Genomic DNA, 27,105 nt, shown 5'->3' with positions numbered 1-27,105 from the left:
ACAGTCAAAGATACGCCAATCCACCGTAGTTCTGCTTATTCTAAGCTTCTGGATAGAAAGATGGCCCTCTGTCAGCTCTTCCATGGTGTTGTAGAGCCCCGTGCTAATCAGCCTCTCAGTGGAGGCACTCATGGGAAGACCAGTGGCTTGCTCAAGCGCATTTCTAATCATTATATAAAGCATCTTTATGTCCTCCTTGCCAAGAATTAGACAGGGGGTTGAAGTAAGTGATTCTCGAGAGGATGAAAGCTTGAACTAATCGAAACGTGTCGGATTCCTTGAGGCCTCGCTTCTTGGTGGCAACTCGCCTGAGCATGTGTATGATTTATTGATGCTGTGTTTGAGGCGCTGCAAGGATACGTCCCTCTTGGTCCCTGAAGATGTAGGCCCAGTATCTTGATTCTGGGGCTTTGAGTGATGGACTGGCCATCAAGGGGTATTTGAATGTGTTCCTTGAGGTATCGTCTGGCGTGAGGGCGGACGACAAGGAGCTGAAATTTTTTACGTGAACACTGGAAGCCACAGGCCCATTGGTGTACTAGAAGTGAGATGCCATGGGTTGGTGTGAGCTTCCTTTATTCGCTATCGCGTGACATTTAGAGAGAATGCAGGGGTTAAACCCGTAGATGTGCTTGGTGAGTGCACCATTTGTCTTCCCTGTCTCCGCGTGGGCTCGTAGCTAAATCGGTACGACAACGGGCTCTTGCTTTGTTACTCTGTTAGTTCCAGGTTCGATTCCTGGCGGTGGAGTAAATTCTTCTATTTGTTCGCGGGAGTTTTCTGATGACACCAACGGCCGCAAAAGACCCCTTGGGGGTTAGAGGTAAAACGCTTTGCTTTAAAACGGACCGCCCCGCGCCGGACATGCCCAACAGCCAAGCGGGAGATTTCAAAGTAGCAGTGGGGTTATCTAGTTTATGCTAGGAAACGAGTATTGCAGATTGATTTCAGATGGTGCTGCATGCGGAAGATAGCACAGGCGTCACTCTATCAACATAAGCAGCGAGCTGAATATGACAGACGTGCTGCGCGCGATTCCGGCTGTTTCGCTCGAGGTGTCTCGAATGCTCCACTATCTCTACTTTCATAACCCAAGCAGCTGGAAACTCGGGAGTAGGCGAAACTAGGGCCTTCTGGAATAGCGCCCCTGAAAGAAAATTCGCGAGATATTGAGGTTGGCTGATTTTCATTCGGGAGGTAACATTTCTGAGCTTTCCGGATGCGGCCCCATCAATCCCATGTTGTGCAATAAACAGAGAAAAAAAATCACGCAGATGATGATGATGATGGTTGGATGTTTATGGCGCAAGGCCAACTGGGGCAAAGAGCGCCAAAACAATAGTCCTATATGAGAGGTGAAACCTTACACACTAAGTAAAGTCGGCGAAAACAAAAGTGAAATTACAAAACGACAATGAGCATGGCTGGTGTATAGGGCCAGATTTCATGATGCGTGATAGGAAATGAGGTATAAAAACTTGACGTCTAACAAATACTCAAACACACGTCGTTTCACAGAAACAATGGCATCGTCACCTAGAAAAAACGATGGATGTAGGGGAATATGTTGCCTGTAGAGTTCTCTGAAGTGTTTGTGTCGTGTTGTGTGAAGTGCCTTGCATGTGATTAGTATGTGCACTACGGATAGGGCCTCTCCGCACCTGCTGCACTGGGGTCTAGAAGATCCCGTCAGCAGATACGAGTGCGTCGCATGGGTGTGCCCTATCCGTAGCCTACCCAAAGCGACTTCCGTGTGTCTGTTGTGTGAGTCAGCTGTGTACCGTCCCAAGTGTGGCTTTATTACATGTAGTTTGTTGTCTGTCTGTTCGTCCCAGTGTGTTTGCCATGTTCTGCGCAGGTGTTGTCTTATGCGTGGCTTGAGGTCTGTGTAGGGTACCGTTGTAATGTCCATAGTGTTCCTGAGTGCAGCAGCGGCCCTCTCGTCTGCAAAAATCACGCAGAGTAGTGAGGGTAAACAACATATATTCATATACTATGTACCATTTGCATGCCGCCTAATTAAACCAAACAACTATGAACGTAGGAATTTGATATCCTATTGCATTATTAAAATTAACTATGAAATATAAAAGGATTCAGAAATAAAGCGACGCCTAAATTATTTCCCCATGACCTAACTAACAAAATAAATAGGGTCAATTAAAAATGGTCTGGCTTTAGGCCCAACGCTAAAAGTACACTTCCCTGGCTCCTAACCAAGGGAAGTACCACCGCGGGGGTTTTCTGGTAAGGCGCTGTTGTTCTGAGCCTAAGAAAGCCGGTTTGGTGGCGGCTGCGGTGGTCGTTGTTAGATGGCGAAAAGGGAAAACGCTATCTGTCAGCGTTTCGTCGCGTGTTAAAGACGTCAGGTAGCCAAATTTATCCGGAGCCCTCTAGCAAAGCGCAGCTCATTACCTAGATGTAGCTTGTGCGAGTTACAGCAATAAAGTAAATCGCCCTTCAGGGAGAGGTTCGGATGAACGCTCTGGCTTGTTAATCGAAGACGAGAAATGGCTAAGTTGAGCAAATCGTTGTTATTTTTTGCCCTGTATTCCTTCCCCATGAGATTTCTACTAATAATGCGGTAGAACTATATGCCTCACGAATCGAAATGTCCGGCTTTGTTGGAAATGGGAGGAAAGGCGGCCTCCGGTGCAAAGAATATGTGCTCCTCAGAAAAGGTTTTATTGATGCCAATTTTCTGAAGAAGGTTTCCGTGAAAAAATACAATTGTTGGCTCCTAAAAGAAAATCGCGCCTTCCACAGTCCAAGACGAGCACGCCTACCAGGCCTGCTTGCACGAACAAACGTGCTTACGTGCAGTCTTATTGCAGTCTAGTCTTATTCGCGGACTTCAAGAAGACTATAGGGAGAGCGGGTACCTAGATGAGCACGAGAGAGGCCCTTGGGAAAAAACAGGGAACACTACGCAATACTGCTTGTTGCTGTCGCCGGTGTTGGGAAAGCGTTTATTTCCAACCATGACAGGGTAAATTCAAGAACTGCTGACCATCAGACGGCGTATTTGGGCCTTGTCCCAAATACGTTGCAATTATCCGCCATCCTTGGTAAGCCAACTCACGCGGCAGCGTAAACGAAGTCATAAACAAAGATCGTCACCGACACACATAAACAAAAAGCATCTGCGTTGCCTCACGTAGTCGTAACTCGGCTCGTGCTTTTTATCTCACCGTGAATTAGACAGTTTCGAATTGGCTTCAGGTTCATCGTCGTAGACTCGGATGCAACGGGCACTACAGCGGCTCACGCCATAGGGAAGAGAGACACGATCGCGATAACCCACTGCTTAGCCGGCAGCTCGCTTACCGAGGGTTGCAGCTATAAACAATCGCGCGGTAGAATACTGCCGAATGTTGATATCATGCATGCTTCAACGTGCAAGAGATTCAAATTGCTCAAGCAGAATGCGCAATCAAAGTACAAACCCAAACAACAAAGCAACCGCCTCTTTCGAAGGTACTGATGGAAAGACGCTAAGTTTGCGCAGCTTCTCTTTGAAAACGCGATTTTATTTAACGCTCAGGGACAGAGGTATTGCAGGCTGTTGACGTTTTGCTGTTGTGTATAGTTTTGTTGTCATATTTCAATTCTGTTGTGAACGCCTATTTCTTGTTTCTGAGTTAATGGGCATGATTTTATTACAAAATAATTTTGTTCCGTCACTTCTGTGCTGCCTTTTCGTAGCCACTGCGATGACAGCCGACATAGCAGCCGAACACACATTCGCACCGCGCGCTCGGCCACCCGATGTCTGCTCGGGACAAATATCGGGCCGCAGACTATCATTCCATTCCATGTTTGTTTGACGTGAGGGAGAAAAAAAAAGCCACGCTACCCGGCAAAAGAAGCACACGCCCATAGTACAGCGAAAGTTGAAACCGGTGGTTAACTCTATGGCTGCAGCCGTCGCTGCCACATCAAAGTAGGTATGCCTTGCGGCTTCTGGCGCCGGTGTTGTCTGGTCCTTCCCACCCTCTCTCCCGAAACCTAAGCGACTGCGTTTCCAACGGCGTCTATCTCCGCGGGACCGGCATTTATTTGTTCGGAGAAAACGGTCAAGCGGCCGCCGCGCGGCATCGTTCGCCACTTCTTGGTTTCTGCACTTGTTTTAGGGGCGAAGCTCCTAAAGCCATGGGTCTGTCCATCCTTGTGTCTCGTGGTACGTGACCGCCGCATGCTTTCGGAGATGTCGCAAAGTGGGCCGCGTTGCACGCGCAAGAACCGGCTGCAACCGGCAGCGCAAACTCGGCACCGGGAGCGCGAGCTTGTCTGTGTTCGCCAACGGAGGCGCGAGCGCACGTGCACTGCGAGGGGGAGATCACGCAAGAGATCACGCCACGAACGCAGGCAGTCGTTCTCGGAGATCGAACGAGACGCAAGGACCTTTGCTCGTTTCCTCTCGTCTTGTTCGGGCACAAGTTCGCCCTAAATAAAAGTTCTTTACCGTTGTGTCCTATCCTACGTGACAAATTGTGGTGGCGGTGCGGGGTAGTCCTCGATGGCGCGGGGTCTTTCACCAGGTCTGGGCCTGGGAGCATTGACTCCGAAAATAAAAGTTGATTTGTACAATGTACGCACACAGTCTTACGTCTTTCTTAATGATGTAATGGGCGAACTTTCACGGGAGAGTTACGGTTACCGATGATCTCCCCCTCTCGAGCTTCGCCCCACTTATCATCATTCATTCCGTGGATATGGCGTGATTTTTTTTTCACGGTATGGAGGTCGATCTTTATGATAAAATGACCGACCACGTCAGAATAAGACTGCTCGGAGCAGTCTTATTCACAGCCTCATTGCGTTCTTAGTTCGGGTCTTATTCGCTATCGTGTGATTTTCCGGGAAGCATCTTATAGCCTAGGGAACATAAGACCACAAATAAGACTGCCAATAAGACTAGACTGCGAATAAAACGGCCTTATTGTGCTTCGAGCAAGCAGGCCCAGGACGCCGCGATGCTACATGTTTCTGGCTAACTCAAGGTGTGTCTTATGCGTGCGCCATTGGGCACCTGATGGCGTAGCCAAAAGGGGGGAGGTGGCCCCGTCGGCACATCAAGTGAGAGGGTGGGTGGTGGTGGGAAGATATTTATTGTGGGGCCCCAAAAAAGCAGGAAAAAAGGGGCGGGAAAAACCTATACGTAGTAAGCTGTTAATGCCACCTCCTTTTCTTGGTCCAAGACTGTGTCGTTTGTTCTAGGTATTTTGCTGCGGGTGGCAACCTCCCGCTGGTCAGGTGTATTTGAAGAGATTGAGGGGTATGCCGTCCGGGGTTGCCTCACATTGTTTGGCTAGGTCCACCCTTTCAGGGCAGAATACACATAGGGTAGAGTAAGGACATGGTTAATGGGGTGGTTTAATACGGGTAGAAAATGTACGGTTCTGGACCGGTCGACATGAGATTTCTTGGTGTAGAGTGAAGAGTGATGTGCAGGGGGATAGAGGAGTCGTCCGAGATGATGAGGTAAGGTATTATGGAAGGTGAGAAGGTGGTGGCATGTGTTGACAGATCGCCACATAGATTATGACTACCGAGTGGCCAGCTCTTGGTGCCTGATACCTCGGGCGCTGGTGTAGGCTCTCCCATCGTAGTATGCGTGGGTGTCGTGATAAGAGCTACGGTATGGGTTGGGAGATGTTGGCGATTATAGGATGGCGATTATAGAGTCACTCAAAGATGTGAGTGGGACGGGGCAAGCATCATGGCGGGCTCTCCGCCTCCTGGAGGAAGATGGCAGAAATGCAGTCTGCCGTAGGGAATTGGACATCTGAATAGCGGCTTCGAGGGCATAGCAGGGGTAATACGGATCAGCGGCGACATCGACATAGAGTACAACCGGACTGTAGGTCCCCCCTTGGGCGTGTTTATTTGATTTGTAGCCTTTTGTTGTGATAAAATGTTATGCACACGCACAATTCCGTGCACGCAAGCATCAAACATCAACTAAGCGAAAAGAAAAAGCTGCAGGGAGAGCGAGCCCCAATGATGCACACGAAAAATACGACAATGTCGAAGACGAGGTCAAGCAGACGGGCTTTGGAGCGCCACCCGTAGTCGCTCTCACCGCCAATACGTTCACCCCCCCCCCCTCACACACACACACACAAAAACACACACACGTTAAATAACTCGAAGTTCCTGTTAGAACATATTGCCGGACGCTGTTTCTCTCCGAATTTGGTGGCACGGATTTCTCGTTGAAGTGCAGTGTTGGAAATCTGACCTGCGGGGCTGACTTCAGGGGGCCACCACTCCGCGCTTTCTGTATTGAAGGAGTTGCACAGGCTGGCTAAAACACGGTATTTATAAGAAAAAAAGCGAGAAAAGCAAACAGGTTGCTTTAAATGCAAGAAACTTAAATTTTCCTTTCTTGTCGGTATATTACAGCTGAATATCTACAAAGGGTCGTAGATAAACATCACAAAGGCGAATTACCAAGAAAAAAGCCGCCCGCATCTTCCCACGGGGGGAACTCGAGTAAATGCGTCGCATCTACTCGAGTCAAGCAAAGCGTCACGTCAAGCGAAAGCCAAGCAAAGACGCCCTTGACTGAATTCCGAACGCGCGCTCCGCCGCATATATACGTTGAGGGGACTGCGTAAGCCGGTCCCAGTCAACGACGTTGGCGTACTTGTAAAGCGGCGTGGACTCTAGGTGTTTGAGCCAAGCGCGGATGTGGCTTCGCCGGAGAACGGCACACCGGTTATATGCGCCGCGCTAGAAGGAGAGGAAACCGCGGAAGAGAGAGTACAGCACATGCGCCGGCCCCAGCGCGTCTGCCGCGGCTATGACGCAACGTGCTGCGGGTATGACGCAACACAATCCAACACAATCCACTTTAATCCAATCCAATCCAAATCCAATCCAATCCAATTCAATCCAAGCCAAGCCAATCCAATCCAAGCCAATCCAATCAAATCCAATCCAATGCCCCTTGCGAGAGAGTGTTCGAATCCAATCCAATGCCCCTCGCGAGAGAGTTCGCTATCGCCTCGACTCGACGCACATGCGCAGTGAGCGTGCGGACTACGGACGCCAACGCGGGTGACATCGTGAGTTACTGAAATGCTCTGCATTTAAAACGATATCCACCCCCCATTCCCCCTAAAATCCCCAGAAATCACAGGAACAAGCCCACTGTTAGAGTTGCCGAGGAGACCGGGCGAACGCGCAGTCTGTCGCGGAAGTCATGTTCGGGCCTCTGGTCTTCCATCGGGATTAACTGTTCCGTTGAAATGAATTTTCAAAAAAAAAAGCTCCTGCGTTACCCTTTAAATCGCCCACTGATAAAAAGGAACGTCTAACAGGAAGAGATCAACACATAAAAGGCGCACAGACACGTGCATTTTTAGCGTCCCTTGTAACGGACGTTTTGTGTTACACGGAACTCCGTAGGTTCAGCGAAACTGTGCTGCACTTCAGCAGCTCTGTGCAACGCTATCTAACCAGCAGAGGGTTAATAAGCCCCGACAAGAGTTCCCATTATGTAGTCTGAAAGTGCCTTGACTGCTGCCTCCTCACGCAACGAGTCGGTGCGACGCTCGGTCCATGCTGTCAGTGTGTTCTGATAGGTTGAACACACTGCTGCCATTCGTACCACAGGCCGCAGATTTATTAGTGCCCTGCCCATTTCGTGAAAGCTTTACGGTCAAACACTGTTGTCCACACACGCATTAGGAGAATTCCTTTGCCCGTTACATTCCTTCCATTTTGATTTGATTTGATTTGATTTTTATTCTTGCGCGAAAAAACAAACAAACAAATCACTTTCGCGCTAACCACAAATCACTTCCGCGCTTTGGTTCTAACCATCTCTTACAGGGTGACGGCGCGTGCCCATGGAGGGGGCTTGTTTACATGTTTTTTTCCCTTCTTCTTCGCCTTTGTAAGCCGTACATATTCGCCATTACGGCAAACGGGGTGTGCTGAAATTACTGCTGTGGACCTCAATCTATGTCTCTCACACACGTTTTTATGTCGACGGCCACAACGCATTCGCTTGGGCCACCTTTTAAAGCGGAGCTTCAGTTTCCTCACTGATGCCGTTGTACGCCAATGCGCCCTGGCGTCCTTCCAAACACTTCGCTGCACAGAGTACCCACGTGACATGTGTAATGTCACTGAGCGCGGTATTCTTTTGAGCGCCTGCTAAAACTACACCTCCGTTCGCGCTCTGTGGCCTTGATGTAGAGTACTGAGTACTGGCGCTGAAGGCTTGGGTTCGAGCCCCAGCAGTTCTATCTGGTGTTTTTTTCATTGACTCACTGTTTTTCTAAATTTAGGTTTTTGTAAACTGAAATGTACGGGTTGTTTTCGTTAATAGTAGTGAGTTGGTATGTTTTAGGTCGCGTTAAGTTTGGGGCGCAGCCAATGACGACCGTTAATTACCGTTCTTAATCGCACAAACAGACATGTCACGTGGGTGCTCTGTGCAGCGAAGCGTTTAGAAATACGCCTGCAGGAAAGTCAACTTTCATTGACGATGATGATGAAAGATTGTGGGTTAAGTGGAAGACAAAACGCTTACCGTGGACGGAACCGAACCAGGATCCCTCGCGTTATGAAGCCGGCGTCTATCCGATTGCTCCGTTTCGACATGGCCGAAGCGACCGCCAAGCAGCGGGTTCCGATTCGCGCCGTACACCTTAAACCCAAACGTTAGTCCTACACTCTATACAAAAAAGAACTAACGGGCATCGGCGTTAGTCCTTTTGGGGACTAAATGCGTTGCCACTAGAATTAGTCCTTTTTGGAACTCACGGCAAGGGTGCTAACTGTTAGTCCCTCTACACTTAGTACGTTGTGGTTCAACTGTTGGCCCGCCATAAAGACTAACTGTTGGCCCCTTGCAGATCAACTGTTAGTCTACCCTGTTAGTCCACTGGAGACCAACCGTTGGTCTTCTAAGTATCAATCGTTAATATTTTCCATTACTCCCCCTAGACCAATTGATGCTTTCAAGACTAAATGTTCATTCCTCAAAATGCTCCCCTCTGGATTAACCGTGCATACTAAAAGACGTTGTGTTGGCTCGTGCAAATACTCCATGAGTGACTGTCGTTTCATTACACCGGCAATTCAGAAGGCGCGGGTAAGCACAAAAGACCAGAAACAGTATTTGTTGGCCACTTGAAATATTCACGACAAAGAAAATGTCACTTTCAAGCTTTTATTGGAACACTGTGTCAGCAACATACACAATACAAGTAAACCGTACTCTACTATTAATGTTGGAGTCTCTATTTCGATGGCCTGTTTGGTACACCTTGTCAAGGCGACGCGCCCAGTATTCGGGTGTTCATGGCTGCTGTCCTTGGCGCAAGCGCGCTCCACTTGCACGAGGTACTTGTCCGTTGAGAGGAGACAACCATCCTCCGTGCCGCTGTCGGCAATGGGCGAATGTCGTCACGCTCCTGCAGGAAAGAAATAGGGCAAAAAACAAGTGTTATTCGTGGTAGGACAACATTCGTGGTATGACGCAAAACTGAGAAAAACAGGTTCCAGCAGCCCTAACAAGCATCCATAAAAAATACCCCAAAAAGCAAAAAGACAAAAGCAAAATCAACGCTTTATGTAGTGCAGCGAAACGTGACCTGTGAAGTGCACTGAGTACAAGACTACGGATTAATTAGGACCATGGCCACGGTCGTTACATGTGAAGCCCAGACAGTGTTGTTTTTCCGACTCACGCAGAAAAGACGCCGGTCAAACCAGCAATAGAACCTGGGGACTCATGCTCCCTAACTCAACGCGTTGAACCACTGAATCAGGGCAACAGAAAATATAAAGATTGCTCATTATTCGCATGCAGGTTCGCTATCATGCTGAGAGGCTTACGTAGCATGAAACAAGGGCCTCTTCCGTCCCTTCTTACGAGGCATGTAAAGAAAGAGACACTTCCTGTCAGCACCAGCTCTAAATCAAAATGAGTGGATTGCAATAAAAAATAAAAAAACAAGAAGAAATATTCAATTATTGGAAGAAAACCGGCTTTCGTGCGCTTATGGTGCGGGTTTGTAGAATAAGGTCTTTATTGATTTCTGGCTGTGGTGTCGAACAATGCGTTTTTATTTCAAAAATGTAATAAGACCCGAATTTTCTTAATGTTTAACAAATTTAACAATCTTTCACTCAGGCAAAACAAATAAAAGGGTGTCCCTCAGTCTGCTGCATGGGAAGTGGCTGTGGCTGCACGTTTTTATTTCCTCTCTGCGGACAGTTCACAGTGAGTTCGGATGTGCACACAAAAAAAGGCTTTCAAAGGAAAGGGGCGAAAATGTTTGAGGCTGACCACGCAGCGAGCGCTTTGCTGCCAATGAGGGAGCTACGAAAATGAAAAAAAAAGTGAAGGAAGCTTTCAGCCACTGTAGATTAGTCACGCGAGCGTGTGCCTGCTACTGTGAGATTCATGTGAAAGGTGCGGGTGACGGGTGGGTGCGGGAAGGACTGCAGGACGGGGAGGTTTATTAAAACTGCAATTTATTAAAACTGCAATTTCAAAAGAAAGAAAACTTAGCGGTTAGTTTTCTTTTTGTACGGTGCTTCTGCTGGGGTGATTATTCATGCGGTTGGGCCGCTCGTTTCAAGAAAAATAACGTTTTTACTATTTTAGGGTTAAGTAAAAAGTTAGGGTAAATATTGACCGAAACAAATAAAAATTAGGTCGTTGTCGGCAGTAACGCCAAAAATCGACTGGCGTTGGTTTAAAAAAAACTGACACTCTGACGCTAACGTGCAAGCTCACGAACTTCAAAAAAAAAAAAAAAGGCGAATGGGGAAAAGCCGCCGCCGCCGCAGCTCACCTTTCGCACGTCCGTCCCCGCTGGACGCCGAACAAGTTGAAACAAGTCGGAGGGCCCCCGCGAGTGGGAGCAACAGCAACGTTGCGGGAGCAAAGGGCGCTGTTAGTCTTTCCGTTTGTCCCATTCGCGTCGGGGGTCCAACGTTTCGTCCCTTCATTTTGTATTCTGCACACGGGCCTAATTCTGGCGCGTTTGGTCTTTAGGGGGCTGAATGTCCTTTGTGAGGCGTAAATGCTGCAGTTGGTCTTACTTTCTCCCATTTTGGTTAAGAGTGTATGGAGTGCGCACCCGAGAGTTGCTGTGGGTATTCAATAAAAGTGGTTCCTACCTACATAGTAGGAATATTCTCGGTGTTGGGTTGGCCAACTAAAGAATTCATTACGACAAAGCTTCGCGTTTAACCATCCCCATCGTTAGGCGGAAGGGTGCATGATTTTTGGTTTCCTGGAGCCAAGTCTTGGCGCTTCAGGTGCAGTTGATGAGCGCTCGACTGTTGGACTAGGGTTCCAATTTCGGATCCGCCGAATATTCTTTTCTTTGACTGCATTGTACCTGAGCGGTTGGCCATTTAGTGGACTACAATTAGGTCATGCCGAAGCCGGACGCCACATTTTCGCTTCATGGGGCATTTAATGCTTTCACGTTTAAAAAGAAACGCCAGATGCAAGACCTTGCCGTTCATGCCTCGGGAGTCTCGTGCCTGGCATTGGTCTACTACTAGCGGTAGTTGTAGAACCTTCTATTGCAGTGGTTCTCAAATGGGGGTCCGCGGACAAAAAGGGGTCTGGAGGGCATTTCAGGGGTCCGCGAAACCCCCCCAAAACTTTTTAACCCCCCTCCCCCATTTATTTTTCTTTTTTGCTATACCTCGCTAAAAACACAAAAACCTGGCTTGTCTATACATAACGTTTAATATTTGGTGAAGCTAGTGCACTGGACCCATGGTCTAACGTTCGATTTTTGCATGATACGCCAGTTCTGCGAAAAAGCCAGACACACAAAAGGCAGAGCTTCTATGTGTTTCGGTGACTATAAGCTGCAAGTGAAAATTGTTTGACAAAATTACACGCGTCAGCATAAACGTCAGACAGAAGAGGTGGACATTGATCAGCATGTTGAAGACTTTAACTCTCAGTGCTAATTCTTGGAAATTATGACACGGATCAACATAGTTCATCGTGCCTATCCGTTTTGCAAGCCTTTCAGGGGTACCCAACGTACTCACGGTTGAGAACCGCTGTTCTATTGGAACAGGAAGGTCACTTCTCACTATGGTAAACAAGGTTGGAGTTTGGTCGTAGCGTTTCATTGCTGAAATAATTTCGTATCCTGCATCTCTTTCAGCGTATTATCTCATGACCACAGCAAAATTGATCGTTAACTCGGCTTACATGATTCAAGATTATGACCATTGAACCTGTTGTGTTTTGAAGTTCTCGTCTGGTGGGACAAAGTGTTCGGGTGTTCGGCGTTTCATAGAGCCTCGAGCTGGCCAGTGCACCTCTATGGATGCGTTTCGATGATGATGATGATGGTTGGGCTTTATTGGCGCAAGGCCGACTATGGGCAAACAGCGCCAAAGAAGAAGTTATTGAGTTTTCATGAGACCGTAAGTACTAAATGATGTAACTAAAAGTAAAGGTGATGCAAAACAAAAGACAATGGAGATGGCTGGTGTATAGGGTCAGGGTGATCACACGTGATATGACAAGAGCTGCAGGAAGTTTACCTCAGCTAAAAACTTAAAAACACGTTGTCTAGAAAACATTGGTTCGTCGGCTAAAAAGTATGATGGGTGCAAAGAAATGTGTCATCTGTATAATTCAGGGAAATGTTTGTGTCGTGTTGTGTCAAGTGCCTTGCATGTGATTAGTATGTGGACTACGGATAGGCCCTTTCCACACCTGCTACACGTGGGTCCCGAAGTTCCCGTGAGCAGATGGGAGTGCGTAACATGTGTGTGGCCTATCCGCAGCCTAGCCAGGGCGACTTCAGTGTATCTGTTGTGTGAGTCAGTTATGTAGCGTCCCCGTTGTGGTTTTATTACGTGTAGTTTGTTGTCTGTTTGTTGACTCCAGCGTAATTGCCATGTGTTACGAAGCTGTCGTCTGATGTGCGTCTTTAGGTCGCTGTAAGGTACTGTTGTTATGTCAACTGTGGTCATGAGAGCAGCAGCACCAGCCATTTGATCAGCAGTCTCATTGCCAGGGATCCCACAGTGACCTGGTACCCAGCTTATAGTTATTTGAAAATTTGAGGCATTTGCAGTCATTAGTACCTTGAAAAGAGCATTGATCACATAGTTTTGAGATGTCTTTCCTGATGACAGAGCCTGTACAACGCTTAGAGAATCTGTGTAGACGATGGACTTTGGAATTTTATGTTCGAGGATGTGGTTTGAAACGAGTAAAATGCCATAGGCTTCTGCCGTGTAAATAGTGCTAAGAGAATTCATTGTTTTAGTAACGGTAAAATTTGGTCCGTGCGCTGCACAAGATACAGTAAAACCACTTTTCGACGCATCGCTATAGAATTCTGCGCACCTGTACTTGTCCTGCAGGAACAGGCAGCACTGCAGAATTGCACTCCTGGGTACCCTATTTTTTTCCACTAATGTGAACTATAGGTCGCATGATATAGGATGTAGATGCCATGGTGGAATTAAATTATGGATGGGTGTCTTGAGCGTGTCTGAAAGAGGGACCGTGAGTGCAGAAGCCTCCTCCCTAACTCTGAGAGAGAAAGGTAAGGAAATGGATGGCCTGTTTAAAAAGAGTTGCAAGTTCGATGTATTGTTCATGATGGGATTAAAAGGATGGTTGGTAAGGGACAGAATCTTAGATGCATATAGCAGGTCAACATACTCCCGCTGATGCCCTAGACATCACTTGTCGCCCTCGACATAAAGGCTTTCGACAGGGCTAGTGCGGAAAGCGCCGCATGAGAGGCGAAAACCAAGATGCAGCACTGGGTCGAGCATTCTCAGTGCGGTCTTTGTCGCCGACCCATACACAACACTGCCGTAGTCGAGCCGAGACCCCACCCACGCTGTGTACAGGCGCAGCAGGAGTTGTTTGTCGGCCCCATAAGATTGATGTGAGAGGACCTTAAAAATATTCATTGTTTTTTGAGCATTTGAGCTGTTTTATATGAGGAATGTACGTAAGTTTTTCATCGAATAAAATGCCTGAAAACTTGTGCTCCTTGTTCACAGGAATTGCCACATTCGCAAGAGCACCACCGACTCTTACTCGGAACGTTCTGTCTGACAAGTAACTCACAAGAGCGTTCAACATGTTACCTGAAACACCGAAAGACTTCAGGTCACTGAGGATCCCGTAGCGCCAAGCGGTGTCGTAGGCCTTCTCGAGGTCGAAAAACACAGTTACACAATACTGTTTATGCACGAAGGCATCCTTCATATAAGATTCAAAAGCTACGAGTTGATCATTCGTGGGTCGCCCCACCCTAAAGCCTGCCTGGCAGCTCTCGAGAAGACCGTTGTACTCATGGAAGTACACGAGCCTGCGATTTATCATCTTCTCGAAGAGCTTGCACAGGCAGCTCGTCAGGGCAATAGGACGGTAACTTGATTGATTGATTGAAGGGTTTAACGCGCCGACGCAACGCAGGCGATGAGGCGCGCCGTAGTGGAGGACTCCGGATTAATTTTGACCACCTGGGGATCTTTATCGTGCGCCGAAATCTCGTACACCCGGGCGTTTTTGCTTTTCGCCTCCGTCAGAAAAGCGGCCGCCGCGGCCGGGAATCGAACCCGCGACCTCGTGCTCAGCAGCGCAACGCCTTAGTCACTGAGCCACCGCGGCGGGTCAATAGGACGGTAACTTGAGGGGGACGACGGGTCCTTTCCCTCCTTCAGGACAGCTACGACTATAGCCCACTTCCAAGAGTTTGGAATGTGCCCAGAAAGCCAAATCTTGTTATATAGGTGTAAGAGTGTTAGAAGAGTGTCTGCGTGCAGGTGTTTTATCATTGTGTATGTGATGTGTTCTGGGCGTGGAGCTGAGGGTTTACACGTGTTCAAAGCAGCCCTCAGCTCATCCAGTGAAAACTCTGAGTTATAAAAAGATGTTGACCTATTGTTATCTAGTATAGACTTCTTTTCGGCCATTTGTTTGTGTTTCATCAAAGTGTTTGTGAAGTGTGCTGAACTAGAAACGTGTTGGAAGTGTTGTGCGAGTGTGTCAGCCTGGTCTTCGAGTGTGTCCGCTGTTGTGCTGACCAGAGGCAGGCTGCGTGTTTGTTGTCCTTTGAGTTTCCGTATTCTCGTCCATTCTTTTCGTGTGTCTGTGTAGGAGTTTATTGATGTTATGAATGTACGCCAACTCTCTCGTTTTGCCTCACGACGCACACGTTTGCCTAACGCCTTGGCCCGTTTGAACAAGAGGAGGTTTCCCGACGTGGGGTACCGACGAAGGATACCCCATGCCTTGTTCTGGGCCTCTCGCGCCCGCCTACAGTCCTCATTCCACCACGGCCTCTGCTGGTTGCGCGGGGCACCAGATGCGTGGGGAATGGACCTTTCGGCGGTGTCGAGGATGTGCGCCGTGAGCAGTTGGGTAGCTTCTTCAACCTGTAGGTGTCCTATGGATCTGTGGTGTAGTTTGGATGTCTCTGCAAATGTATTCCAGTTAGCTCTTGCTTCATTGAACCTGTTTTGGGAAGATGGACTGCATGGGCCTTTACCTATATACGTTAGTGAGGTGGGGAAGTGGTCACTACCGTATGGGTCAGTGCCCACACCCCACTAGAGAAGAGGAAAGAGAACTGAGGAGCCAATCGCCACGTCAAGATATGAGTATGTGTTGTGTCTTATGTTATGGTGTGTAGGCTGTTTATTGTTGAAAAGGCTTGCTCCCGAAGATGTAAGGAATTTCTCTATCAGGCGACCTCGGGCATCCGTACGAGTGGAGCCCCAAAGACAATTGTGTGCATTAAGGTCGCCTGTAAGGATGTACGTTTCGGGCAGCTGGTCAACCAGCGCCTCGAAGTCAGAGCTCGAAAGTGAAACATCAGGAGGAATGTATATAGAGCATACCGTTATCAACCTATTAAATATTATTGTTCGAATTGCTACAGCCTCATGGACAGTGTTCAGAGTGACAAGGTGGCAGGCTAAGGATTGCCGGGCAATTACGGCCACACCGCCAGAAGAGTGCGTGCAGCCATCCCTGTCCTTTCTGTATACCAGGTAACTATTCAAGAAATTTGTGTGCTTGGAATTCAGATGTGTTTTCTGGACACACATTAGACTTGTCTGATTAGCATGCAGAATCTCATGCACGTCGTTAAGATTATTCAGAAGGCCTTTGCAGTTCCATTGAACTATGTTTTCTCTCCCCGTTATTTAGTGTGAGAGCTACTGGAGTGTGTATGTTTATGCGTCGTCTTTCGGGGCTGTGACTCTTGGATTGGGCATTCTGGGCCTTTCTGTAGGCTTGGACGTCGGAGGCCGATTCTTGCGCTGCGTTGCAGGCAAGAATGGCACGACGCCCATCTCGTCGTACGATGTCCTGGGTGTAGCCGTCGAACCGAGCCCCCCGGACTTGGCCCTCCTACGAGGGCCCTTCGTTTGACCCGCCACTGCCGCAGGTATCGGAGGCCCCAGAAGTGGCACGGGCGGTGCGGTGGCGGTGGGAGCCGGTGCGGAGCCCGTGGTGTCCATGGCACCCTCCAACGCACTGGAGGATGGCGAGGCAGGGACGGGAGGGGCACCGGTCCCGACGGAAGAGGTTGCCACCACAAGCCCTGCTGGCTCAGCGAGCGGTGCGGAGGCAGGATCGGCTGCCAGAGGCAACCCAGGGGGGGGGGGGCGGGACGAAGTCCGACTCGCGGTACTGGGTCCCCGCCGAAACCAGACGCCGCTCCGCCCCCCGGCGAGCTGCGTCGGCGTACCTCCCCAGGGGGAAAGAGGCGAACCTCTTTCGCGCCTCTGGGAAGGTGATGTTCTCCGTGACCTTGATGTTTATTATTTTTTTCTCAAGCTTGAACCGCTCGCAGGTTCGCGAATATGCAGCGTGAGGTCCTTGGCAATTGGCACAGAGCAATTGGTTGGATGAACTGTCATCAGTGAGATGGTGTTGGGCACATTTAGCGCAGGTTGGCTGGCACCGGCACGAGTTGGTACCATGCTCGAACCGCTGGCACTTGTAGCAGCGACGCGGATTCGGGATGTACGCTCGGACAGAGCACGAGATGAAGCCTGCCTTAATGGATTCAGGAAGTGTGGAGCGGTTGAAAGTCAAGATTATATGTTTTGTGGGGATTTCCTGCTTGTCTCGTCTGATGGTGATACGCCTCACTGCAGTTACACCCTGATCTTTCAGGCCTTCTAACAGATCATCTTCGGTCTCATTCAACAAATCGGTCTCCGAAATCACACCCTAAGAGCTGTTGAGGCTACGATGGGGAGTGACTCTGATGGCCAGATCTGCCATGCAGGTTTGCGACAGGAGGTTAGTGGCTTGTTGTTGCGTCTTGACATTGACTAGGACTTCACCGGTACGGAGTTTCTTAGCATCGAACCATTTTCCGAGGATGCCTTCCAGGAACTTAGGGATCAAGAATACGGACATGGAAGAAACAGGGTTTGTTTTGTCAACTGCCTCGATAACCAAGAATCAAGGATAGTTGCCAGGATTCGGAATGTGGATTGTTGGAAGGGATGGAAAGGAAACTTCGGTGCGGCCCCTTTTTGGGGGCCGATCACGTCTGGGGGGGAGTTTTGAATTATCCATATGGCATAGGAAAAAGCAGGGAGACCGGGGTACTTTCTTCTTTGACCTTACCCTGATAGTCAAAGAGGTCCCAGAGCTCCCTGCCTGGTAGACAGGCAGCGAGCCCATCAGCCGCAGCTTGACCAAGCCTCCGACGGCCACCGTTACAGGTTTCTACCCTTCACCTTAAAAACGCGTCACCACGGTAGGTCACAGCTTATGTTGGGGGGCTCGGGGTCCGCGGTATCGCCAGTACCGTCACCAAGATTACTCAAGGTGCCCCGTGCGGGGTATGGATGCGTTCCAATTTATCGTTTAGACGGCTTCGCTGCTGTCTTCGTGGACATTCCGCCATGTTAAGCCCAGTTCCAATTCGAAGGAAGCAGTTAACGAAGACTGATTTGAAGAGAGAGCATCGAAGTCAGCAACGATGCAGGCTATGTTCCCGTCTAAACTGCTAAGTGACGCAAGCGCCACCTTTTTGCGTACTAATGTTGTGACAAAATAACTTGTTATTTTATTGAAATATTTAGTATAGTTTAGTAGTGATGAAAATGCTTCTGTTCCGTTTTTAAATTACATAATGTTTGTAATAATAACTGTGTAGTATCGGGGGGTTTGGGTTTCGGTTTTGGTGTCAAGTGATTCTACCATCAGGGGGCTAACCCCAGGGTATATATCACTGAATAAATTATTCCCTTTTTGGCTTGACTTTTTGACTCGATGTACGTCTCCTGCTTCGCCCCTCGGGGCCGTCGCCGACGAAACACAAACCGACTCTTGAACCACCGAAAATGTAAGCACCCCCACCTATTGAGTAACATGTAAGCCGCCGTAATGGCCGCTAGTTTTTTGTTTGTGAATTTCGGCTGAAATATTCAGTCAAGTTCGGTAGATCGTTAGGCCTTCGCGGGGAAGAAGACGGCGGCTAGCGAAATCGTTCCGAAAACGACCTTCATCAAGCGATACGCAGAAAATACCTCCAATAACATGTAACCATCAGGTAATACGTGAAGATATCGCCAACTGGCAGAAAGTATTTCTTGCACCAGGCTTATATAAACTTCAGAAAGTGAAGTAAAGTGGCACCAATGCGTTCATTATCTTGTCGAGATGGCTGACATAGCCGCGAAGCCGCAACCATTTCTGCCGTGACCGGGGAGGGCGGCCATTCAATGGCCCTAGTAATACCGCTCGTTCGAAACATGCCTTATCGCAGCAGGCTGCGAAAAATTCCCTCCGCAACGCGAAGCAGCCCTGTTAAAGACCTTTTTGGGTACAGAAGCAAATCGAACTGCGCCCATGATCGAGTCAGCCAGACCGGCGGGCGTAAGCACCGGCAACGACGATGAATATCTCGTTCGGCGCCTCGCGGCTCGCTTTGACGTCTCGACATGGCAGCGGGCGAACCGCATACAGTTCCGAAGTTTATGTCAAGCAGAAAGAGAATCAGCGATCGACTTCGCGTGCCGTGTGCAAGCCGCCTCACTCGTGGATCAACTCGTCGCGGGACTTGCGTCCGATCACACCAGGGAACGTCTGCTCACAGATGGCCCGGCACTCACGTTTGACAAAGCCATCCAAGTCATACAAAACGTAACTGAAGTCCAAGATCTGCTGCAACGATATCGAGCAGCCAGAGAAGAAATAGTTCAAGCGATCGACGGGACTCAACGAGCTTGACCGCTTTGATTTCCACATTGTGAATTTCGATCCACTACGTTTAGAACCGGCCACCGAATTTCACCGCTGACAACTTGTGGCCGTTGTGACAGGACATGGCATCCACATCGCGAGTTTCGCCCTACAATCTCAAGAAACAGAAGTGGATCACCGTCACGTCCGGGGCTTAGGTTAGCCCGGACCAGTGCTCCGCGTTCTCCTCGAATGTGTGGCCGCTGTAGTAGGATGTGGCACCCTCTTCAACAGTGTCCCGCTCTAGGGAAAACGTTTCCGGTGAGGTAAAATCGGCCACTTCAGGAATGCCTGTCGTACGCGGCGTTCTGGAAACACGCATCCGTCGTCACCTCATCTGAAACGACACGCCGGCCCCCGTTGCGAAACATCGAGACCATAGATTGAGAAACTCTTATGCATCGAGACCCCACCCGACGACGATAAAGCAATAGTCGTCAACCAGCTGAGGCAAAACGCAAATTAATCACAACAAGGATTCTACGCTTATGTCAAGGTGAATGGCACAATACATATTTCCTTCTGGTAGACACAGGCTCAGCTGTCTCAATTCTACCCGAAGAAATTTTTGAACGTTAATTTGCTACGCAGATAGCACTTGAAGCTCCACCACGAATTTTTGAGGAATTTTTGGTTGGTATCATATCTGTGTCAGGATGGTTCACAGCTAATGTTCAGTTTAAAAATACCCAGAAACCTCTCTTATTTTATGTTGTCCAAAATGGAGATCTCTACTGGGCATAAATGCCATTTATGTCCTCCGTCTGATACTTACAGAAGACCCGGCCTAATACTGTCAAATAGCTGCAGCACCTGAGATTCCATTATTCGTCCGTTACCTGATCAAACCCCTCGTCGAGAAGGGAGAAGAGAAAGAAGCTGGGAAGGCCAAAGAAGCAGAGAAGCTCGAGGGAGGCGTCGAGAAGGCCTACGAAGAGGGAAAGGCCAAGATCAAGGACGTCGAACATAACGACGAGTCCGCCGATAAGGACAAAAAATCAAAACATCCCCCTCGCGAGGGGCACGATCAAATGCAGAGCATTTCCGCGGGGGGCGTGCCTGCAAGGCTTATGGATTACGTATTGGTTTTTGTTGTTGTAATTGTTGTCTTCCAGCGTATACATTGTCGATGAAGTCGATGGTGAAACGTGAAACGTGCCGTGAACCCCCTGCCGCGGCTATTACGCAACGTGGAGAGGCTACGACGCAACGTGGCGCGGCTATGACGCAACACAATCCAACACAATCCACTTTAATCCAACCCAATCCAAATCCAATCCAAGCCAAGCCAAGCCAAGCCAAGCCAATCCAATCCAATCTAATCCAATCGAATCCAATCCAATGCCCTTCCCGAGAGAGTGTTATAGCGCCGAAATCGCGCCACCACATGAACGCGAACCGAACGCGGCGAGAGAGGGTGTTGCGAGCGGAGAGATGGCGAGGAGGACGCGGGGGAGAGGGCGCACCTGTGGCCGACGGTTGAATGAGTCAAGGATATAAGGCGCGTGCGTAACCTTCCATTCTGTGTCGGCTCCGTGGAGCAGTCGGTAAAGTGCCGTGTACCTTGCGTTCCGCCCGCAGAGTCGTGGGATCGAAGCCTGGCGCCGGAAGGTATTATTTCTTTATATAGTGTAGGGTGCGGACTACGTAGTGATGCGGACTACGGACGCCAACGCGGGTGACATCGTGAGTTACTAAAATGCTCTGCATTTAAAACTTCCTCCCTTGAAACCAACTCCCCCTTGGGAGGAAAGGCTATACGAAACACTTATTTTAGAGTGGAAATGAACACTAAAATAAGTGTTTCGTATAGCCTTTCCTCCCAAGGGGGAGTTGGTTTCAAGGGAGGAAGTTTTAAATGCAGAGCATTTTAGTAACTCACGATGTCACCCGCGTTGGCGTCCGTAGTCCGCATCACTACGTAGTCCGCACCCTACACTATATAAAGAAATAATACCTTCCGGCGCCAGGTTTCGATCCCACGACTCTGCGGGCGGAACGCAAGGTACACGGCACTTTACCGACTGCTCCACGGAGCCGACACAGAATGGAAGGTTACGCACGCGCCTTCTATCCTTGACTCATTCAACCGTCGGCCACAGGTGCGCCCTCTCCCCCGCGTCCTCCTCGCCATCTCTCCGCTCGCAACACCCTCTCTCGCCGCGTTCGGTTCGCGTTCATGTGGTGGCGCGATTTCGGCGCTATAACACTCTCTCGGGAAGGGCATTGGATTGGATTGGATTGGATTGGATTGGATTGGATTGGCTTGGCTTGGCTTGGATTGGATTTGGATTGGGTTGGATTAAAGTGGATTGTGTTGGATTGTGTTGCGTCATAGCCGCGCCACCCTGCGTCGTAGCCTCTCCACGTTGCGTAATAGCCGCGGCAGGGGGTTCACGGCACGTTTCACGTTTCACCATCGACTTCATCGACAATGTATACGCTGGAAGACAACAATTACAACAACAACAACCAATACGTAATCCGTAAGCCTTGCAGGCACGCCCCCCGCGGAAATGCTCTGCATTTGATCGTGCCCCTCGCGAGGGGGATGTTTTGATTTTTTCTTATCTGGGGGTTCGGTTTATCGGTTTTGGTGTCAAGTGATTCTACCACCAAGATGCTAACCCAGGGTATTTATATGACGTCACTGAGTAAATTATTCCCTTTTTGGCTTGACTCTTCGACGCGAGCATAGGTCTCCTGCTTCGCCCTTCGGGGCCGTCGCCGACGCGACACCACAAACTGTAATATTATTTACGATACCTGCGGCCTGCATTCCTCAACATGTCTGCTACAAAGTTGATGTCTGCGTTGGTGAGCACTATGCAGTTCCAATTCTGCTTCCTTTAGACGCCTAATATGACTGCTTCGTAACCAGGCCACCAAGCTGTCCGAGAATTGGAACGCAGCTATCCCCGCGTGCCCCGCTGCCCAGAGTGCATTGTGCCGGATTCTTGGTGGCGTTTCCGGTTTTATTACTGCGCCTTTCTCCCCGTGCAGCGTACTGTAAGGTGGTCTTCTCTACCGTTCATTTCCAAGCCTCACGAGAATAAAAAATATCGTCAAGCGCTACTTTGATGCGAGGCGCCAGGGATTTGGAGCCTCGCACGCGGCGGAGAAACGCACCTTCATTTGCGCATCGACATTTGCATCGTCATTTGCATTGCATTGCCGAAAAACCCATAGTCATTTGCTAATCGACGCAGTGGTGCGCGGTGCATTGACCGGTGAGGACACCTGTGAGGAAGAGAGCAGAAACTTCCGCTGCTTGTGACGAGGAGAAGGAAGAGGAGGACGAGGCCCCGTTGCGGCCAAACTGAATGCGGAAGTCAGGGCCAAACTTCCGCCATTGCGGAAGCCAGGGCGAACTGAATGGCGCCTGTTTTTTGAAGGAGGCAATGAGGCTCGAGGCCTGAAAATGTTCTGGCTGTCGCCTTTAAGAACAAAGGGCAGACCGCAATCACGGATTTTTTTTAAATCATCAAATTGTTGACATGTCTTACGGTTTCCCAATGGCAGTCTACTGCTGTCATTTTTTTTATTTTCATTTGTCAGAACTTTCATTAATTTAAAGGTAGGTGGATTTCCCTCGCAGTTCGGATTAACATGCCTTTACTGTTATCCACGGGGCTCCGCTTCCGGCTGTGGGTTGGCACGTTAGGAGTCTGGCTTGTTATGAATGGCAATCAAAACCACATTTCAAAATTATAAATTAAGTTGTAACTTAGTTAGCAGAAATAAAGGAATAAATAGGAATAAATATGATTACTCATCATCATTCTGAACGATATAAAACAAGAGCGCGAGCCCGTCGGTGCATGGGCTCAGGTGCTGTTGCAGCACTCGAAGTCATCCGCCCCGGCGTTCGTGGCTCCCGAGTGTGAAGACGACCTGCCCGTCCCCTTCGGCGAGCGTTCCAGCCACCAAACACCAGTCCTAAAGTCACGCCTGCACGCTTCAGAACCCAGGTGACCACGCTGTGCTTTTCGGCGGCCTAGTTTAAAGTGCAGCTAATCACCTGCCCAACTATGAACGAGTTCCTACGCCTTGGCGCCTTTTTTCTTCATTGCTTTACCGTGGAGTTCTAGGAGTTCGCGCGCTAGTGGGTCTTGGGCCCACCGGGAAATAGTTTAAAGCAATGCTTTACTACTTTCGTCCGGCGGTTTCGCGGAGGATGAGCAAGTTAACCTTTTCAACGGAGACACCCCCAGCGACACACCCCTCGAAGCGCACAAGGCCCCGTTTTAAGTCGTTTAGCGGCGGCAGCGGCCGCTCAGCTGATCAGAAGCCGACCAAAACCGCCGCCTTCCACGCATGCACCGCTGGGTCGTCTCGGGATTTGTGACTCATCTTGCGCTGCGTTCGCCGTGAAACAGGAACGCCGCTTTCGCCGAGAATGAAAGCGAGGCCGGGCCTCCTGCTGCGAGCGTTGCACGAGACAGAACGACCTTGAGCCGTGGTCGGTATTTAATGATTAACCAAGACAAACCAAGACTCACCCAGACTAAGCCAAGCTTTTGCTCTGCATATCCAATGTTAGCTGAGCTAAGCCGCAACCATATTTTTCGAAGGTTCTTGGCTGGGTCAAGTAAGCGGGGCTGCCTTCTCTCAAGAAGGTAAATTAATTCTGACCTTTGGCATGTCTACTATACATGATGCCTGCCCCTTGTGTGGCCTGAAACCTTTGAGCACAGTTGTTGTTTGATTTGTTTGATTGTAGGGTTTAACGCGCCGACGCAACGAGGCGATGAGGCGCGCCGTAGTGGAGAGCTCCGGATTAATTTTGACCACCTGGGGATTTTTAACGTGCCCCGAAATCTCGTGCACACGGGCGTTTTTGCTGTTCGCCTCCATCAGAAAAGCTGCCGCCGCGGCCGGGAAGCGAGCCCGCATCCTCGTGCTCAGCAGCAGAACGCCTTAGCCACTGAGCCACCGCGGCAGGTGAGCACAGTTATTCTTTGTCGTCGAAATATTGCTTTCGGCGGACCCAATCGCCCACTGTTACAGGCTTTGAAAACTCGGCCGTTGCTTTTCTCCAGAAAGCATTAAACCCTAAAAGACGCTGTTACGTGTCGTTGATCCTAATGTCTCACCCGACTTCATTATGAGCCCTCCACTAAAGTGATGCCTCTCGTCCTTTCGCAAGAGAGCGCCGCGACTGTCACGACTTTGCTCTCCCCAGCGTAACGTAACCTAAGCTAACGAATAAAACTCAACCACCTGAAGTACCGAAATAGCACTGTAATTCAATGAGCACTGTAAATCAATAAGCACTGTAAATCAATAAGCACTGTAATTGAAACTTAAACTAATAAATCTTGTCGCGTTCTCACTTCGCTCCAAATGTCCTCTAAACGCGATAGCCTTCTGCCGCCCCAGCCACGTAACGGCTTCTCTTCCCTGCCCCGCCCTCCTCTCACGCTCTCCCCCTTCCGCCTCGCTCGTCCAATAATAAGCATCGTGGAAATTTGTTCATGTCAGTTCAATCTTTGCGCGTCCCACAGCTCCCCCGCCATCGGTTGGAACATGTGTTACTGGTGGTGCACGCGTGGTGTAGGCTCGGGTGCGAGCCTTTTTGTGTATTTGGAATAACATAATATTTTCAATGTGTATTTATTTGCTTTCGCAAATATCAAGCGCCCCATCTATTTTCAATTAAAAAAACACGGCCTAGTATCACTTATGTGTTGACAGATTACCTCAAACATGACTGTTTTTTTGCTCGACAATGTTGACATGTGGGGAGTATGGCATCTAATATAGTGGTTCGGAAAGGTTTTGCATAAAGAGTAAAAGCTCGTTAATTCGAACTCTAAGCGCACCATAAAATCGTTCGAATTAAGCGGAGTTCGAATTAGCGGGAGCGTGCTAGAATGAATGGTCTTCGCGCCACACCTCACAGGGAGAACACAAAAAGCCAGCTCTGGACTTGTTATCGCACATTAGGGGCTACTAGCTGTTTGTGGCGGTTGATTGTATAAATGATGTTCATGTAACTTGAATCGCGAACGGCGCCGTCATTGCTGCGCCCTCTGCCGAACCTAAATAGGCTGTCTCAGCAGCGTAGCGCGTGCGCTACGCTGTTTATTTTTATTTCCTTGTTTTGCACCCCTAGTAAATTTGGTTTGGTTTGGATTTGCAAGACATTGTAATCACTCTGGACCGGCTTCTTCTGCGAAGAACGACGGAAACCAATGGATCTCAGTTCGAATTAACCACTCTGGATAGCGACGCGTTCGAATTGTGGAGACGTTTCCCCCATTGAAATGCACAGGGCTATGCTGGGACCATGGCGTCCGTTCGAATTTACCGGAAGTTGAAATTAAGCGATTTCAAATTAACGAGCCTTTACTGTATAAACTTTTCGTTTGAGAACCTGGTTTTGGCCGGATGGCTGACTCGACGGACAGACAGACAGACACACAGAAAGACAGACGGGCAGACAGACAGACAGACAGACAGACAGACAGACCGACAGACCAAAATTTTCGGGTTTAAGTACCGCAGGAAAGAGCATCGTCTTTAAAGGGGCCCTAATCAGGCTTTTCAAGGTCGCCATTTCAATAGCGCAATCACTAGAGTACCCCTTCACGGCAATTACACCTCTGAGTAAAGCAGGGGCCGCATAAACACGCAACAAAGATCCTTTCTTTCTTTTCTTGTTCACCTACCACTTCCTTGCGGCCACACTGCCGCGCTCTGACGTGCGACAGACTGCTTGTGACGCATCCTGTGACGCACGCAGCTCTGAACAGTACGGCTGCGCTATTGGTGGGCCCCGTTAAATGATGTAGCCAATAAGCGTTCCCGGCTCTAGGGGAAACGCGGTTGCGCGCGGCGCTCCTGCACCGCACCGGTGGCACGGCGTATTCGTCCTGCAGCGGTGGCACGGACGAATGTAGATCGTCGCCATCCGTTACACGAGCTTAGCTGAGTTTGTAGATATAACGCGTCGTTTACAAGGTATGAATAACGCTGAAAAACACGGAGCATCTCTGCGGGCACAAACTCCCGCTACACGCGCGACCGCGGCAAGCATCTGCCTGCACGGCCGACAAGCAGCCCACTGTGCGTGTATGCACGATACGGCATACACCGCAGCAGCTAAAACTTGTCACCGCCCGCCGAAGCGGGACTATTGCCGAAAATCAGTTTGCAAATACGTGAAAGGGGCTGATAGTGCAGTGAAAGATTGCGCGGCGGATTGTCGTCGTCGCGGCCTTGAAAGCAGTGTCTGGATAACTGCGGCAATGCTAAGCCTTTTCCCAGACCTCGGTGTTGTTGTAGTTGTTGTTTTACGTCTTTATTTCACCTAAATTGCCCCTAGGGTGCTGCTGTGAAAAAAAAGAAAAACCTTTAAGGGGATGAAAAAGGAAGAAACGAGGTCCTGTACAGTTGCGCATCGGGGGCCCACGGCGCCATTGTCCATTGCGGAGGTCGTCCGGTGTGCCCTTCAGGCGGTATGCCTGAGGGCGAGGAGCCTAGCGCCAGTGGGCGGAGCAGCTGGATCCAGAAGGAACTCGTCCAGTGCCCGCCAGAGCTCGATGGCGGTCGCAATTGGAGTAGATGAGTCCGGGCAGGCCCAAGCTCGCAGGGAGGTCGGGCGTACCTCGGGCCCCAGAGTGGCCAGTGCTGGAGTCCTGGGCAGCGAATAGAGCTGACACGCCCAAAGCAGATGCTCCAGGCCCGCTCGAACTAGGCACGCATCACACGAGCCTAAGCTGTGACGGTATGAACCTGCGTCTTGGGGTCTACGGAAACGGTGCAGCAGAAATGGGGTTAAGAGTGTGGCAGACTTGACTTGGCGGATGCACCCGCGCATCGCGCAAGAAGCGCGAGTGCACTCG

Source organism: Haemaphysalis longicornis, unplaced genomic scaffold (assembly GCF_048455015.1).
Source record: "Haemaphysalis longicornis isolate Haplotype H1 unplaced genomic scaffold, Haemaphysalis longicornis Haplotype H1 scaffold_1, whole genome shotgun sequence".
NCBI lineage: Eukaryota > Metazoa > Arthropoda > Arachnida > Ixodida > Ixodidae > Haemaphysalis > Haemaphysalis longicornis.
Note: the sequence above shows the minus strand (reverse complement) of the source record.